The sequence below is a fragment of the Pseudopipra pipra genome, chromosome W, assembly GCF_036250125.1.
Source record: "Pseudopipra pipra isolate bDixPip1 chromosome W, bDixPip1.hap1, whole genome shotgun sequence".
Taxonomy (NCBI): Eukaryota; Metazoa; Chordata; class Aves; order Passeriformes; family Pipridae; genus Pseudopipra; species Pseudopipra pipra.
Window position 1 is genome coordinate 8,332,059 of NC_087580.1, and position 16,523 is coordinate 8,348,581.

A 16,523-nucleotide genomic window follows, 5' to 3' on the forward strand; every position below is an offset into this window, starting at 1 on the left:
GAGGGGGGTTCTGCCCCTCTGCTCCACTCAGCTGAGACCCCTCCTGCAGTGCTGCCTCCAGCTCTGGGCTCCTCTGCCTGTCTGCAACGCACCCGCCCGCAATGGCAATGGCTTGGGGGGATTCCCCTGCCAGCCCTGGCATCTCCTGCAGCTCCATGGGCTCCTCAGCACAGCAAAGACACGCACCTCTTGGGGCACTTCCAGAGGAGGCCACCAAGGGCATCACAGGGCTGCAGCACCTCTCGCATGGAGACAGGCTGAGAGAGTGGGGGCTCTTCAGCCTGCAGAAGAAAAGCCTGTGGGGAGACCTCCTTGGGGCCTTCCAGTACTTCAAGGCAGCTTTTTAGAGACATGTGGGCAAAGGGTTCAGTCGGGCCTGTCACAATAGGACAGGGGGTCAGGGTTTTAAACTAAAAAAGGGTAAGTTCAGACAAGAGATAAAGAAGAACTATTTTCTAGTGAGAATGCTGAAACACAGGAACACATTTGCAGGGAGGTGGTGGAAGCCCCATCCCTGCAAACATTCAAGGCCAGCTTGGATGGGGCTCTGAGCAAGGTGATCTAGGAAAGATGTCTCTGCTCCCCCTCCAGGGGATCCCCTGCCCTGTGCTCTTGGCTACCCCAGTGATGGGCAGCTCTCAAAGGATGCAAGTGCCCAGAGAGCAGAGGGAACACACAGGACCTCTGTTAGCAAGGACATCTTCAGGTGAGATGGGAATAGTTTGGATCAACACACTCAGGCTCCACTGTTTTGCCTCTCTGTAGTTGCACACAACGTTTGGAAGAGACTGATAACCACGAGGTCCCACAGTGTCACAGGGTCCCCTTGGTGACAGGAGGTCATCAAGTGTCCCATGCACTTGTGGGGGGAGAGTTTTTGGAGGTGTTCTCTGACCCAATTTTCCTTGAGCAAGGCAAGGTCTTCCTTCCAACATTCCTATAGCCTGGTCTCCCGGGCCAGAGATCCCTGAGGGTTGGTCTTGTCAGGGCAAAGGTGTTCAGTAACTCTGCCTTCTCTGCATCCTTGCCATGAGCAGAGTGGCTCAGGGGGCTCCTGGGGGTCTCTGCACACGAGATCCCCCTCACACTCTGAAGGGAACTTCCCAGGCTCACCATTCCCAGGACTCCCTGGCAGTGACTCTCCCACCAGCCCAGACTGGCACTGCTGACACTCAGGCCCCTTCCCAGCAGCAGCAGCTCCAGTGACCCGACGGGTCCCCTGTGACTCCCCACACCCCCCACTCTCACAGTCAGACCAGGTTTCCTCACTGCTTCCACCCCAGGTTTCCCGTGGCAGAGTCTCTGATGTTGTAAAAACAAGAAAACATTCCTGGTGAAGAAACACAGAAACACCCTGAGTTGGTGCCTCAAGGAGGGACCCCCAATAAAAAACTCCATGGGGTTTTATCTCCTCACACTCCAAGCACACAAATTGCTCTTCCTGCTGAGTCCTGGGCTCCTGCCCTGTCTCCAAGTGTCCTCTCCCTTGGCTGCTCCAGGGTCGGCAGCTCACGGCCTTTGGTCTGAGGCCCCTCACCCAGAGCTCATCCCACAGCTCCAACTGCAGCTGCTCCCTGAGCCACCTGCACCCACGGGATTCCTCAGCCCTGGGCACCACTGTTGCCCGTAATCCGTAATCCAAAAGAAACACAAACTAACAAAGTGCCGGGTTATGCGGTGCTTTATTCGGGGCCCCGGGAACCTGCGGGCTAACACCCCAAGTCAGGATTCCGAAGACCCTCCCTCTTCATCCAGCTTTTATACACAAACAAGTTTATGTGCAGTTTCCACGGCAAAGCGGTTACAGTTTCCACAGCAAACTAGGTGCAGCACAGCAAACCAGGTGCAGCACAGCAAACCAGGTGCAGTTACAAACAAGCTCGTACTTCATACTGATAACAATTAATAATCCCTAGAAACTGTTTAACAGACCTTAGCCACATCCTAGGTAACAAATCGTTATTTACAGGCTTGACTAGATCCTTTGATTATGGTTTCTATTTCACACACAAACAGGGTTGCTACTTTGGAGTGTTGCTTTCTAGGCCTACTCTTCTACTAAGCCTTAGCCATTCTACTACTAATTTAAACTGCTTTGCAACAGAGACGGAGGCGCGCACGCCGCGCCGCTCTGCCCACACCAACTCTATGGTCAGTCCTCCAGCCGGAGTTTTTCGGCTTTGCCCGGGTTTTTTTCCCCCTTTTCCCTGATTTTTCCCCTCCCATAAACACCTGAATCCCCTCGTGGCATCGCCAAGTCCTGGATTTCACCCTCTGGGCTCCTCCAAATGTTTCCATTTTAATCCACCAACCGCATTGTTTGCTACAACCCTGAATAACAATATTAAGAAAAAAAACACCCCGGAAATTCCAAAAATTCTCCCGGAATTCCGCGATCCGCACGTGTGGATCCCACTCCAACCTCTTGGGGCGACCCAGACCCCACATGCCGGATTTAAGGACGGGGGTGAGGCCGCGTTTTTGGTCCCAAACTGGGGGGGGGGGAGGGGAAGGTTGGGAATTGCAGACCCCGTTCCCGAGGGGATGATCCCTTGAGAAAATTGGGATATAGCATGGGAAAAGAGGCCAGAAAGAGGTGTTTGGGGTGGGAATCAGGGAGGATTTGGGGGTCTCAATTTGGGAATTCTGGATCTCATTTCCAAGGGGATGATCCCACGGGAAAACTGGGATTTTGGGGTCCCAAGCCGGGAATTGCAGATCCCATTCCCGGCGGGACGATCCCGGGACGCTCCTGTGGGAATACTGGGACACTCCCAGGGGAACACGGGGATCCAGGGGGTCGGGAATGGGAGGCTTTGGGGTGGGATTCAGGGACGATTTTGGGAATTGTGGATCCTATGCCCAAGGGGATGATCCCATGGGAAAACTGGAACCACCGAGTCCAGAACTGACCTCAGCAGTTCCAGCAGCAGGGAGGAGATGGAGGGGGGCTTCAGGTGGGCAAACCTGACAGTGCTGACAAACAGGGAGACCACAGCCAGGGGAGGGAGGCCCGTGGAAAAGGCTCTAAAAAACCCTCCCCGAAGTTCACTCCCTCTGCTCTCTGCACTTTGGGGTTCTGGGGGTCCCCCCGTTCAGGCTCTTGGAGGTCCCTCGTGTTTTGGGGGCCCCCTCTCCGGGGTTCTGCCTTTTCTGGGCTGCTGCAGATGCCAGGAATCCCAGGGGTCCCCCCTCTCGGAGCCCCCTCTTCCAGGGGCCGGGGGTCCCCGGCCCCCCCACCCCTCTGGGCTCCCCCTCTCCGCGCTTCCCCTCCCGCCCCCCCAGGCTGCCGGGGGTCCCCCAGCTCCGCTGTCGCCCCTCTCTGCTCTCCCCGCTCCGGGGGTCCTAAAAAAGGGGCTTGTCGCGTCCCCCCCCGCCGGCACCGGGCTGACAATGGGGGCGGCGGGGCCTGACCCCGCAACACCGACCCCCACCGCGGGGGGGTCCCCGCATCCCCCCGCCCACCTCCCGCCTCTGCCGGGAACCCACCCCGGGATCCCCCCAACAAAACCAAACCACCTCCCGGGGACCCCCCGAGGTCCCCCCGAGGGCCATTTGCGGCTCAGCCCCAAACATCTCCCCCAAACCCCCCCGCACACCCCCAACCCATCGCACCGAGCTCCCCCTCCCCGCCCACTCAGGGGGGCGATGCTCCTCCTCTTCCTCCTCCTTTGCCTCTGCCCGCTCCTCCTCCCCCCGCTCCATCCCCCGAGCCGGGAGCTCGAGGTGAGTTGGGGGCCCCGATGGCAAAGGGGCAGAGGGGAAGGAGAAGAGGGGCTGGGAGCCCCAAAGTGAGCGAGAGAGGGGGTGGGTCACTGCCAAAGCAGCGGGGGGCGACGGGCAAAGGGTGGGAGAGGGGAAGAAGGGGAGGTGGGAGAGCGGCAAAGGGGTTCCCGTGGGGGTCCCTTCGTGTCCCCACAGCTCGATCCCTGGAGAGGAGGGACCCCCGGGCCCCAGCGGCTGATGGGGGCCGGGATGTTTGTTGGGAATTCCCGGCAGGCCGAACAAAGGCCCCGGCCACGCGTCGGGAACTCTTTGATTGTCCCCAACAGTGGCGGGAGTTCCCCAATTCCCGCCCCCCAAAGTGGGGAGATGGGAGAGGGGGAAGGCTGGGAGTGTTTTTGGGGTGAGTGTTGGGGCTGTCGGGGGGCAGAGTGCTGGGGAAGGGGGTTTTGGGGGATGCCAGGGCCGAGGAAAGGGGAGTGCGGGGCTCTGGAGAGGTGGGATGGGGGGTCCAGGGAGATCCCCTGCGCAGGGGTCGGCGGTGTGGGGGAAAGGGAGGTCCTGGGAGTCGGGAGAACGGGCAGAAACCGGGGTTCAGGGGGTCCCCCGTGTTCCAAAGAAAAGGGTCCTGTGGGTTGTGGAAAAGGCAGGCCTGGGGGTGCAGGGGGTAGCAGCGTGAAGGCAAAGCAGGGCCTGGGGGCTGGGAGAGGCGGGCTGGGCGGGAAAGGGGGTTGCAGGGGGGTCTTAGTGCAGAATAAGGGGGTGCCAGGGGGTTCCTGTGGCCAGGAATGGGGGTTTGGGGTGTCCCAGAGGGAAGGCAAAAGGGGGGCTGTAGGGACTGGGAGAGGAGGCCCAGGGGGTCTCTCGGGTCCTTGTGTCCAGGAAAGGAGGGTGCAGGGGCCTCCAGTGTGAGGGAAAGGGGGTTCAGTGGGTGGGGAGAGCCGGGATGTGCAGGAAGGGCAGTTCAGGGGGTGCCGGGTGTTGAGGAAAGGAGGGGTTGGGGAGTGGGAAAGGCAGGAGTGGGGGTGGAGGGGGTGGCAGGGTGAAGGAGAAGGGAGGGTGTGGGGACTTGGAGAGGTGGGATGGCTGGGAAAGGGGGTGCAGGGGGGTCCTGGAGCTGAGGAAGGGGATGAGAGTCCCAGTGGTGGAGAGGAGGTGCAGGGGGGTCCTGATGGGCAGGAATGGGGGTCCAGGGAGTGCCAGGGTAAAGGAAAAGGGAGTCTGGGAGAGGCAGGATGGCCGGGAAAGGGGGTGCAGGGGGTTCTGGAGCTGGGGAAGTGGGTGCAGGGGGTGGTGGTCTGGATAAGGGGGTGCAGGGGGGATCTGATGTCCAGGAATGAGGCGTTCAGGGGGTCCCTGGGACACTCCAGGAGCACCCTGCAGGATAAGGCAGGAGTGGGGAACTGGAGAGACAGGGAGATTTGGGAGCTCTGGGACACTGAAGTGGGGAGCCTGGAGAAGGGAGAGTGCTGGGACCCCCGTGAGCCCAGCCAGGGAGACCCCAGAGAAAGGGGAGCCCAGAAAAGGGGGACCCCCGGGATTTCTGGGACCCACAGCAGCGTGGAGAGGGGGAGACCCCAGAGAGGTGGGACTCCTGAGAGCCCCAGCACCCCAAAGCAGAGTCAGGGGAGAAGGGACCCCTGGGGCCTCCAAAACCCCCCTCATCCCTAAGCAGGGGGACTGTGGAGAGGGGGAAACTGCAGGACCTCCAGCAACCCAGAGAAGGGGGTTCCTCAGAATACCGAAGTGGGAAGACCCCTGGGATTCTTGGGACCCTCAGCAGCCCAGAGAGGGCGGGACCCTGGAGAGGGGGGACTCCCAATACACGTGGGACCCCCAGCAGCTGAAAGAGGGGGGACCCCAGAACCCCAAAGTGGAGAACTTGAGAGGGGGAACTCCTGGAAGGGTGTTTTTGGTCTGAACCTTGAAGGTCTGGGTTTTTTTTTTTGAAACTTGATGTTTAGGAGGTTTTTATGGACACAGGGTGCCCAGTGACTTCTAGAGATGGACTTGGGCGGGAGGAACCCCCAACCCAACGCGCTCACCCCTTCTTTTCCCCCCTCATCAGGATTTCTCCTTCCCAAAGCTTGGCCAGATGAAGGAGGCTGCGAGAAAGAGGAAGATGCCATGGGCCCTCCGAGCAGGTGAGGAGGAAGTCAGTGCCCCTTTGCCCTGTCTTGTCCTGTATCTCCCAGCCCAGCATCGCCCCCGGCTGCAGGACAACCCCACTGCCGCCGCCGTCCTGCCGGGGCCGGATTTGGGGGGATGTCCTTGGCCTTCCCTCTGGGCCGGAGGCAAATCCCCTCCCTGAGCTTCTTCCTTCCACTCCTTGTTCCTTTTCCTTCTTCTTCCTTCTCCTTGTTCCTTCCTCTCCTTCCTCATGTTTTTTCCTTTTTCTCCTTCTTCCTTCTCCTTCCTTTCTCTCCTTTCTCCTTTTTCTTTGTTCCGTCTTCTCCTTCCTATTCATCATTCCTTGTCTCCTTGCTCCTTCCTTCTCTCAGGACCAGCATGGCCAGCAGGACCAGGGCAGTGGTTCTTCCCCTGTACTTGGCACTGGTGAGGCCACACCTCGAGTACTATGTCCAGTTCTGGGCCTTCTTCTTGCTTCCTTCCTTCTTCCTTCCTTCTTCCTTCCTTCTTCCTTCCTTCTTCCTTCCTTCTTCCTTCCTTCTTCCTTCCTTCTTCCTTCCTTCTTCCTTCCTTCTTCCTTCCTTCTTCCTTCCTTCTTCCTTCCTTCTTCCTTTCTTCTTCTTCTTCCTTCCTCTCTGTGTTTCTTTTTCTTCTTGTTCTTTCCCTTCATATTCCTTCCTCTCCTTTTTTCTTCTCTACCCTCCTTCCTCTCCATCTTCCTTCTCCTCCCCTTCCCTCTGGGCTGGAGGCAAATCCCCTCCCTGTCCTTCCTTCCTGCCCCAGGCCCCGAGCTGAGGACGGAGGGCACGGAGGACAAATCCCCCTGGCAGACCCTGGTGGGAGAGGCCGTTTTGAAGGGCTCCACAGCACAGGAAGGCAGTGGGGAGGAAAAGGGCAGGAGATCCCTCAGGAGGAGGGGCTCCAAAGCCAGCCCAGGGTGCTCTGAGGAGGAAAGACTCAGCCTGTGCTGGGAAGGCGGCCGGAGCTTGAGCCGGAGCTCTGAGCTGGTGGTCCCTGAGCAGCCTCCCAGCAGGGAGAAGCCCTTCAGGTGCTTGGAATGTGGGAAGAGCTTCAGCAGGAGCTCCAAGCTTGTTGCCCACCAGCGTGTCCACACAGGGGAACGGCCCTATGAGTGTGAGGAATGTGGGAAGACCTTCCTCTATAGCTCCCACCTCCTCACCCACCGCCGGGTGCACACGGGGGAACGGCCCTACAAGTGCTTGGAATGCGGGAAGGGCTTCAGCGTCAGCTCCCGCCTGATCTGTCACCAGCAGATCCACACTGGGGAACGGGGGCCCCAGCCCTACAAATGTGAGGAATGCAAGAAAAGCTTCACATACAATTCTGACCTCGTCACCCACCAGCGCACGCACACGGGGGAGAAGCCCTACGAGTGTGGGGAGTGTGGGAAGAGGTCTCGGAGTAGCTCAGATCTCCTCAGGCACCAGCGGACACACACGGATGAGAGGCCCTTCCGCTGCACCGACTGTGGGAAGGGCTTCAAACAGAAGTGCACCCTCATCACCCACCGGCGCATCCACAGCGGGGAGAGGCCCTACAAGTGTGCGGAGTGTGGGAAGAGCTTCACCCACAGCTCTGACTTGACCAGACACCAACGGACCCACCAGTAAGGGAAGACCTGTGAGTGCCCTGTCTGCAGGAAGAGCTTCATCTGCTGCTCCAACTCCATCACCTATGGGAGGACCCACGTTGGGAACAGGCTTGGTGACCCACATTGGGGAGCCCCCTGGCTGGTGGACTGTGGCAGGATAATCCCATATGTGATTTGTGTGGGCACGGACCCAGTTACACACAAGGCATGCGGCTGAATCAAATTTATTAAGAACAACATGAGCTGATACAGACAGTCCAAACTGTGACACGTCATGACGTGACCTCTCAGCCAGGGACATTCGAGCACTCCCTTGTGCGTGTGCAGCAGAGCACTGAAGGAACTACAAGTCCCAGAGTGCCTTGTGGCACTTCCTGTAATATAAATCACTACATTTCCCCTTTATTATAATTAGAACGAGTTACAGAACAATTTTTAAACCTTTTTCGTAAACATTTCTTAACATAAACAAACTTTTCTTAAGCATTTATAAAAACCAGGGCCTAATGCAGTAAGGCCTTTATTAAAACTGGTCACAACCTTATTAACTGTGTCACTTTCAATTATTCAGGGTTTGTAAATATGGTTTGTGTAAGACGTTTTATCTGAGGGTATTTGTATAACTGGGAGAGAAGCATCAATTTTATCTCAAAGGGAAGTGTGTCAGGGTATGGATGTTGTGTTCAATTGTATTTACTGGGGTTGAGGTAGTGTTATTGTACGACTGTATTTTATTTAAGGCATCTCTGGCATAAAGTGGTTTTGAATTCACTCTCATACGTACGTCCACACAACGTTCCTCATTCATACGTAGGTGGCCACTTCTCAGTCTCTCCTCACAGATGCACACTTGAGCCTTTTATTATGTCTCTGTATTTCAGTGACGTAGTTTGGGTCTGGTAGTGGTCATTAGTAATGTGTTTCTTCGATTGCAGTTTCTTCATTTGTCACTTCTGTTGATTGCTCTTGCTCTGAAGAAGGGCTAATATAAGGCCTGACACATCTGGAAGGAATCCATTGTAATTTACCTGTGGATACACAGGCATCTCCCCTCCCCCACGTTACGAGGTCCACTGGTCCTGACCATTGCCCTGATATTAAATATTTATCATGACCGGTGGTTTGGGAGAGGAAAGTACCTGAGATTCGTGTTGATGTTCGTACCTGCTGTGATCTGTGTCATCACAGTTTAAGAAATTTAGGACATATGACGCTTTCCACAGGTGTTCCTGGGACTATAGATAGATTCCCCCCTTTTTTGTTTTTGCAGCATTCCCTTCAATGTGCAGTGTGCTCTCTCCACCATAGCTTGTCCCGTGGGTGAGTGTGGTCTGCCTGTGGAATGAAATATCCCCCAACCCGTGAGAAATGTTTTGACCTCTGAAGGACAATAGGCAGGAGCATTGTCTGTCTTTATGGTTTTTGGAATTCCCAAAGTTGCAAAGCAACTAAGCCAGTGTCTGATCACATCCCTTGCCTTTTCCCCAGGGTGTGCAGTGCATTTCTGTATTTGGAATGTGTGTCTGCTGTGACATGGACATACTTTAGCCGACCGAGTTCAGCTCTGTGAGTAACGTCCGTTTGCCAAATTCCATTGGCTGTTGTGCCTCGGGGATCAACCCCTTCCTTAGATGGCACTGGGGCAATTTGCTGCCAGTCAGGACATGACATGCTGATACCTCGAGCTTGATTCCCTGTGAGTTGGAACTGCCTCTTTAACGAGCGTGCATTTTGCTGAAAGAATAGGTGGGAGAGTTTGGCCTGCTCAGAGTTTTGGGAACTGCAGCAACCACAGCAGCAGCATCTGCTCTTTGATTGCCCTCTGCTCTGGGCCCTGGCAGTTCTGTGTGGGAACGGGCATGCATTATGTAAAAGTCAAATTTTCTGTGGTTGACAAGGGACCATATAGTACGTATCTCTGTGAACAAATAAGGATTAGTGACATCTCAAAGGAAAGAGGCTTCGAGACGTGAAACCAACCCCGCAGCGTAACACAAATCAGTAATGTTGATGGAAGGGTATGGACAAATTGCTCCAGGATCAATATGATCAGGCAAATGTCGGATTTATTAGGAGAAAGACAGATTATATAGTGCTCATGACGCTCAGCTTCTTGTTCACACAACATTGGATACATAAGGAAAACATGCTCTTCTGTTCACTGCTAATTGGACCACAACAGGTGGTCATAGGAGATGAGAAAACTTTATTCATCTCCCAAAAACTCCTCCCTGGCATCTTGGCACAAGGCCTGCAGCCATCTTAGTGGCGCAGCATTTTTTACTATCTGCACCCAGCCATGCCAGGGGAGAAATCACAGAAATGCAACAGAAACTGTTCACACAATTTCTGACCTACGACAAATCCCCTTTTTTGTTTTTGAACAGTTTGATTTGCATTTCTATAATACTCCTTATTGTACCAATAACATATCAATAAAACATGATTACATATAACAATAATAGTACATTAACAAACTTAACAACTTAATAACTTCAAAGTTTGTGCTCTTAAATGTTCTTAAAAGTGCTTTTCTAAATATAGGATTTATTCTTGAAAATCTTTATTCAGTATAAAACACTTCTGGACATGGAACTCTATTTATTTTTGTTATGTGTCTTCTGTGTTTATTTGGAGATGTTTGTGTATTTGTTGGATCAAAACACATTAATCATCATGCATTCACACACACATGCACACATACAAACTCTCACAGTGGCCACTGTTAACACTCACACAATCATACTTTTGAATTCCATATCAGTGTGTTTTATGAGCTAAAAAGTTATAATTCTTTAGTACCTTATGATGTTAAAGCTTCTTAACCAAATAGATAAACTTTCTTTTACTAATATATAGTGAATAATCTAAAGTTCACACAACACACTTTCTTAAATTCTAAACCTCTATAATTATGTACTTCTTCAAAAAATTGTGCTCATAATACCTAAAAATTGTGCATTTGTAATACTGAAAAAACTGTGCCCAAAAATTGTGCTCTCAATAAGACCAAACACTGTGTCCTCTTGGCAATTCACTGTCACCTGCAACAGCAACAACACTGATGTTGTTTTGAAGCTCTGTTTTGAAGAACCAGCTTCTTTCCAGGGTTTCATTTATGTGCAGATAATCAGAGAACACCTGTGGACAAAAAACTTAAAACATATGAAACACTTTTGCAAATCAATAGAAAAGAACTGATATCCTTCTTTTCCCCCTTTTTCTTTGTGCAAAAGTGTGTTAAAAATTCTTAAATCACTAATGTCTTTACTAAATACTCTTATGCTAATAAGTCTAGACTTATAACAGTTTTATTCTACAACAAACTCCACTATACTAATTCTATTATTCAACAATTCTGAAAAAATTCTGGGAATGTTGCTGACTTGTTCTAAACTCCAGTATTATTTTCTTCTTCATCATCATCAGAACTTATGTCTGAATCTGAAGAAGTGTCAGTCTCTACAGACAAAAGGGGTTTTATAGCTGCAGTTGTAGCATCAGCTAAATAGGCTGCTTTCTCTTGTTGGATCATTTTTGCAGCAGCTTCTAAAAACCGGGCTGTAGTAGCACTCCTAGGTAGTGTATCCAAAACCTGTTTTGTATTTTCATTAGCATTATTATAGGCCAGCATGTTTAAGAATTTTGCTTTCACGTCATTATCTATGTCTGGATCTGAATTTATTGACTCATTTAAACGATCTACAAATTGATCGTATGGTTCCGTGGGTCCCTGCTTAATTGAAATACATGGGAGTCTTGACTTTGCATCTCTTATGAGAAGCAATGACTTATAAGCTAAAGCTTGACTAGTTTTTAATACCTCCTCTGGAAACTGATTTTGCAAATATGCACTGTCATACTGACCGAAACCCATGAGCATGTCAGCAGAAACACCAAAGAGAGGGTGTCCTTCCTGCCTAGGTTGTGCAACCACTGCTGCACACCTGACACTCCATTCGGTGAAAAATTCCAGTTGCTGGAAAGGGGAAAGTAACATAGATATAATTTTACGAATATCATATGGTGTCAGCAGATGAGCAGTAAAAAGATACCATAATACTATTTGTGTATAATTACTCTTTAAACCATGCTGCATAACAGTCATTTTAACTTCTTTTAAAATTTTCCAGTCCAAAGCTTTCCAGGGTTCACTCTCAACTGAAGTTAAAACATTAGAGGGGGTTGTATTCAGCTGCACAAGCTGTCTCTTTTCTAATTTAGACTCAAGCTTTTGAAAGCAAAGCAATAAGGTGTCTTTAAGGTCTTTTATTGCAGGCATAATAGCTCTCTCGCTTCCATTGTCCAAGCTCTTGTCATGAGGAGACAAGCCTGAGGACGGAAATGATGAAAATAACTCTTGTGCATTATCACGATTAAGTTTCTCGTCCTCCTTCGGCAGCAGAACTGAGGGAGACTGAGGAGCTATGCTCGGTTCGGAGATGGCCCCGGTCCCCGTCGGAACGGTGGTGGCTTCTGCCGAAAGGGTAGCTCTCACTAGGACGGTAGCAGCCTCTGCCAAGGCGGCAGACCTTGCCGAAGTAGCTTCAGTTGCTACGGCAACACTTGAAGGGACAACTCCAGCTGCCGCGACCACAGTTTCCATGGTTTCACTTCCTGGTTCTGAAGAGACGACAGCTGATGACGTAACTTCAGGCGACATGATGAGTCCAGGCAGTGGCGATGCAGCGACATCTAGTGGCTCGGAGGCTTCTAGCAGCTCTGTTCCAGATGACGCACGCTCAGAAGCAGTTGATGACTCCATGCCCACAGCAGGCGCGGCTGAAGGAGGGGCTGCTGGCTGCGCAGGCTCAATAGAAGATGGTAGTGCTGGCAGAGCAGGCGCAGAGAAGGGCGGTGGCGTTGGCGGAGTGCCAGCGTCGCTCTGCACTGCTCCTACTTTTCTTACAGTCTCTGCTGGCACAAACGCGCTGCTAAACTGAGTGAGATCCGCTGCTTTTATTAGCGATCTCGGCTGTGTAGCTGCAGGCACTAGGACCTCCTCGTAAACAGATCTGTCGGCTCGGGCTCGGAGACACGCTGTAGTCCCGCTGATTCCCGACAAACTTCCCTGAGCAATTACAAGTTTTCGCTGATCCGTAGTTAACTCTTTCAGCGATTCAATGACCAAGCGCCAAACTTTAGGGTATTTTCTATATCTTCTAACATTTTTAGACCCTCGTCCCATATTTGAGCCTTAATAGCACCCCAAATGGATACCTCAAAGGCTGCTTGAGCGGAGGGGAGTAGATTCTTTGCTCTCGCCCAGACAATTAACCCTTCAAGGGCTTTTTTATCATAATTTGGCTCTCTTAGAGAGACTATATTTTTGAGGAGCCTTCCCACGATTTCTTCATCTTTAGAATCAGTGGACCCCATACTCCCACCAGCTGACTCACCGGGCCAAGGCGAGCTTCCAATTTGACCGTGCACGGCTTTGATCACAGCACCGGGGTTCAGCGCTGTCTCTAACAGCTGCTTCCTTCGGCTCTCCATTTGTCTTCTGTCCCGAAGAACTGACGAACTTTGAGTCCCTTTTCAGGCACCAATTGTTGATGGAAGGGTATGGACAAATTGCTCCAGGATCAATATGATCAGGCAAATGTCAGATTTATTAGGAGAAAGACAGATTATATAGTGCTCATGACGCTCAGCTTCTTGTTCACACAACATTGGTTACATAAGGAAAACATGCTCTTCTGTTCACTGCTAATTGGACCACAACAGGTGGTCGTAGGAGATGAGAAAACTTTATTCATCTCCCAAAAACTCCTCCCTGGCATCTTGGCACAAGGCCTGCAGCCATCTTAGTGGCGCAGCATTTTTTACTATCTGCACCCAGCCATGCCAGGGGAGAAATCACAGAAATGCAACAGAAACTGTTCACACAATTTCTGACCTACGACACAGTAATGATATTCAGTGGCTGCTCACAAAACAACTCAAAGGCTATGCAGATAGCAACGAGCTCTAAAACCTGTACAGGGCCTTGGTCTATGGTCTGTACTTGATTGTCCCAGTGTCCTGTGACAGGATTTGTCCATGTCACTGCAGCCTTTTTTGACCATCCAGACACGTCAGTGATGCCTGATACGGGTTGTGGCCGGCAGTGACACGTGGCCATTAGAGGTAGATTCCCCATTTGTGCCCAGAGTCTGTGCTTTGGGAAGTGAATGGAAATGTCACCACTGTAGTCTGCCAACGCAGCCTGAAATCCAGCGTCCTCTGCGAGAAGCCAGTCCAAGTTGTCTTTGGTTGCTGGAATGTAGATGCCAAGTCTCTGAGCAGTTCTGTTATTCCAAGGTTTTTCTGCATCAGTTCATATCCCCCCTTGGAGTCTGTTTTGCCCGTGAAGGTGATTGAAGTGACCTCTGCCAGCTCTTGGCTCATGAATGAATCCATGGCTGATTTTTTCTCTTCTCTGTCCAGTTGCAGAGGGGAGTGAGAGAGTGGCTTTAGGAGGTCCCTGGTGTCCAGCCAGGGCCAACCCACTACACCTGCTGTCTGTGCCCTGTGACTGGACCTGGTGACAGTGATGGAACGGAGCACGATGATCCTCCCTCCCTTCCCTGGGTGCTGCTGGATAGACCTGGTGTCTGAGCCCAGCGGGAACACCTGATCCCTGTCTGTGCACTTGTCCCTTGAGGGGACAGGCATCCCTCTCGTGCCCAGTCCTTCAGCCCCTCTGCCACCCACCACCACAGCAATAATTCCTCCCGTCAGACCCCAGAGCCAAACCCCAAAGCCGCCGAGCGCCGGCAGCGCCGGGAGCCAGACCCGGCAAAGGGCTCCTGCCCCTGCGCTCTCCCGGCGGGCGGGAGAAGCCGTGCCTGGAGCCGCTCGCTTTGCGCTGGGCTCTGCTGCCTCTGCCCCTTCCCACCACCCCACCTGCTTTTGGACAAACCTATTTCTTGATCCTGAAATGCGGGGCCGGGGCGGGATGGTGTTGCCAGGTCTTCCCGGCTCCTTTTGTTTCTCAGCTCTGCCTGGCTCCGGGGCACGGCTCGGCCTTCGACTCTGCCCGGCTCTTTATGGCCTTCGGGTCTCCCCGGCTCCTTCCAGCCCTCAAGAGTTCACAGTGACATCGCTTTTGGGTCCTTTGATATCGGCCCAGTGCTGCTCCTCTGTGGCACAGCGGGGCCTCCTGGAGCCATGGGGACATTGGGACACTCCAGGGACACATGGAATCAAGGCTGCCCCTTGACCCTGCGAGACCTCCTGGTGCCCTGGGGAACCTCTGACACTTCCTGGTCTCAGGATGGCAAGGAGGAGCCTGTGACAATGCAGGGCCTCAGGGACCCAAAGGCACCCTGTGACACTGGGGCACCTCGTGGTTATCAGTCTTTTCCGACAGTTCTGTGCAACCACAGAGAGGCAAAACAGTGGAGCCTGAGCGTGTTGATCCAAACTATTCCCATCTCACCTGAAGATGTCCCTGCTAACAGAGGTCCTGTGTGTTCCCTCTGCTCTCTGGGCACTTGCATCCTTTGAGAGCTGCCCATCACTGGGGTAGCCAAGAGCACAGGGCGGGGGATCCCCTGGAGGGGGAGCAGAGACATCTTTCCTAGATCACCTTGCTCAGAGCCCCATCCAAGCTGGCCTTGAATGTTTGCAGGGATGGGGCATCCACCACCTCCCTGCAAATGTCTTCCTGTGTTTCATTCTCATCATCAAATGTTTCTTCCCTCTCTCTAGTTTGAACCTCCCCTCTTTTAGTTTAACTTCCTCACCCCCTGTCCTATTGTGACAGGCCCTACTGAACCCTTTGCCCACATGTCTCTAAAAAGCTGCCTTGAAGTACTGGAAGGCCCCAAGGAGGTCTCCCCACAGGCTTTTCTTCTGCAGGCTGAAGAGCCCCCACTCTCTCAGCCTGTCTCCATGAGAGAGGTGCTGCAGCCCTGTGATGCCCTTGGTGGCCTCCTCTGGAAGTGCCCCAAGAGGTGCGTGTCTTTGCTGTGCTGAGGAGCCCATGGAGCTGCAGGAGATGCCAGGGCTGGCAGGGGAATCCCCCCAAGCCATTGCCATTGCAGGGGGGTGCATTGCAGACAGGCAGAGGAGCCCAGAGCTGGAGGCAGCACTGCAGGAGGGGTCTCAGCTGAGCGGAGCAGAGGGGCAGAACCCCCCTCCCCTGCTGCCCACGCTGTGGGATGAGCCCAGGACACGGGGGGGGTTGTGGGCTGTGAGCTCCCATTGCTGGCTCCAATCCTGGTTTGCATCCCCCACTATCCCCATGGCCTTGGATGCAGGGCTGCTCTCCATCCCTTCAGCCCCGAGCCTGGCCCTTGAGATCTGGGGGCATTTGACACCCGCTGGCTCCTTTGATCCCCTTTCCCATCCCTCCCAGAGCACAGGGAAGGACTGAGGGGCCTTGGCTGATTGTCCCTGACCCTCCCCTGCCCTGACAGAAAGCTGTGCTCCTTGGGGACGGTGCTTGGACAGCCCCAGTCAGACCCTGTTTCCCGCTGTGCCCCCAAACCACCGGGTGCCCCAGGGGACGTGGGAACACACATGGACATGGGAAGGCACCCGTGGATGTGGGAACACACCCACCCAGACAGACACAGAGCATTTGTTTTGCTGCAGGGGTTTATTGATTCTTGCAGGGAAATTGCCAGGGCACCCAGGGGATCAGGGGGGTCCTCCAGGGATGATCATCTCCTCATGCCGCTGGAGGGGGCCAGGACACGGGTGTCACCACCACTTACAGTCCTGAAAGACAGAGCCCCAAACATCACCCCCGGTGTCCACAGGGACATGGGAGGGGCCTTGTCCCCACCCCGTCTGTCTGCAGGGAGCTGGGGCAGGAGAAGGGAATTGGATGCTGAGATCCATGTGGCCCCAGAGCCCCTGAGCCCGGGATGCTGTGACACCTCCCCGAGCCCCTCCCTGCCCTCCCGGTGAGCCTGGGGGTCTGCAGAGCCCCCAGTGCAAGGCAAGGCTTGGGGGCAGCTCTGTCCAGCTGCCCCGGGACACGGAGCAGGGACAGCCCCCTGCGTGTCCCTCTGCTGTGCCCAAGCTCTGCCCACTGCAGAGGGCTCAGGGACCCCCCAGGGCCCTG

The 16,523-nt window shown here is 53.5% G+C and overlaps 1 long non-coding RNA gene across 1 annotated transcript; it reads right to left on the minus strand.

Annotated features, from left to right (window-relative positions):
• Window positions 1–2,239: 2,239 nt before the first annotated feature.
• LOC135405889 (uncharacterized) lies at window positions 2,240–3,153 on the minus strand. Its single transcript, XR_010426074.1, has 2 exons — window positions 2,973–3,153; window positions 2,240–2,279 (listed from the first exon to the last, which is right to left on the minus strand). It is a non-coding gene; the product is annotated as an uncharacterized LOC135405889 (long non-coding RNA).
• Between the last annotated feature and the right edge of the window lie 13,370 nt (window positions 3,154–16,523).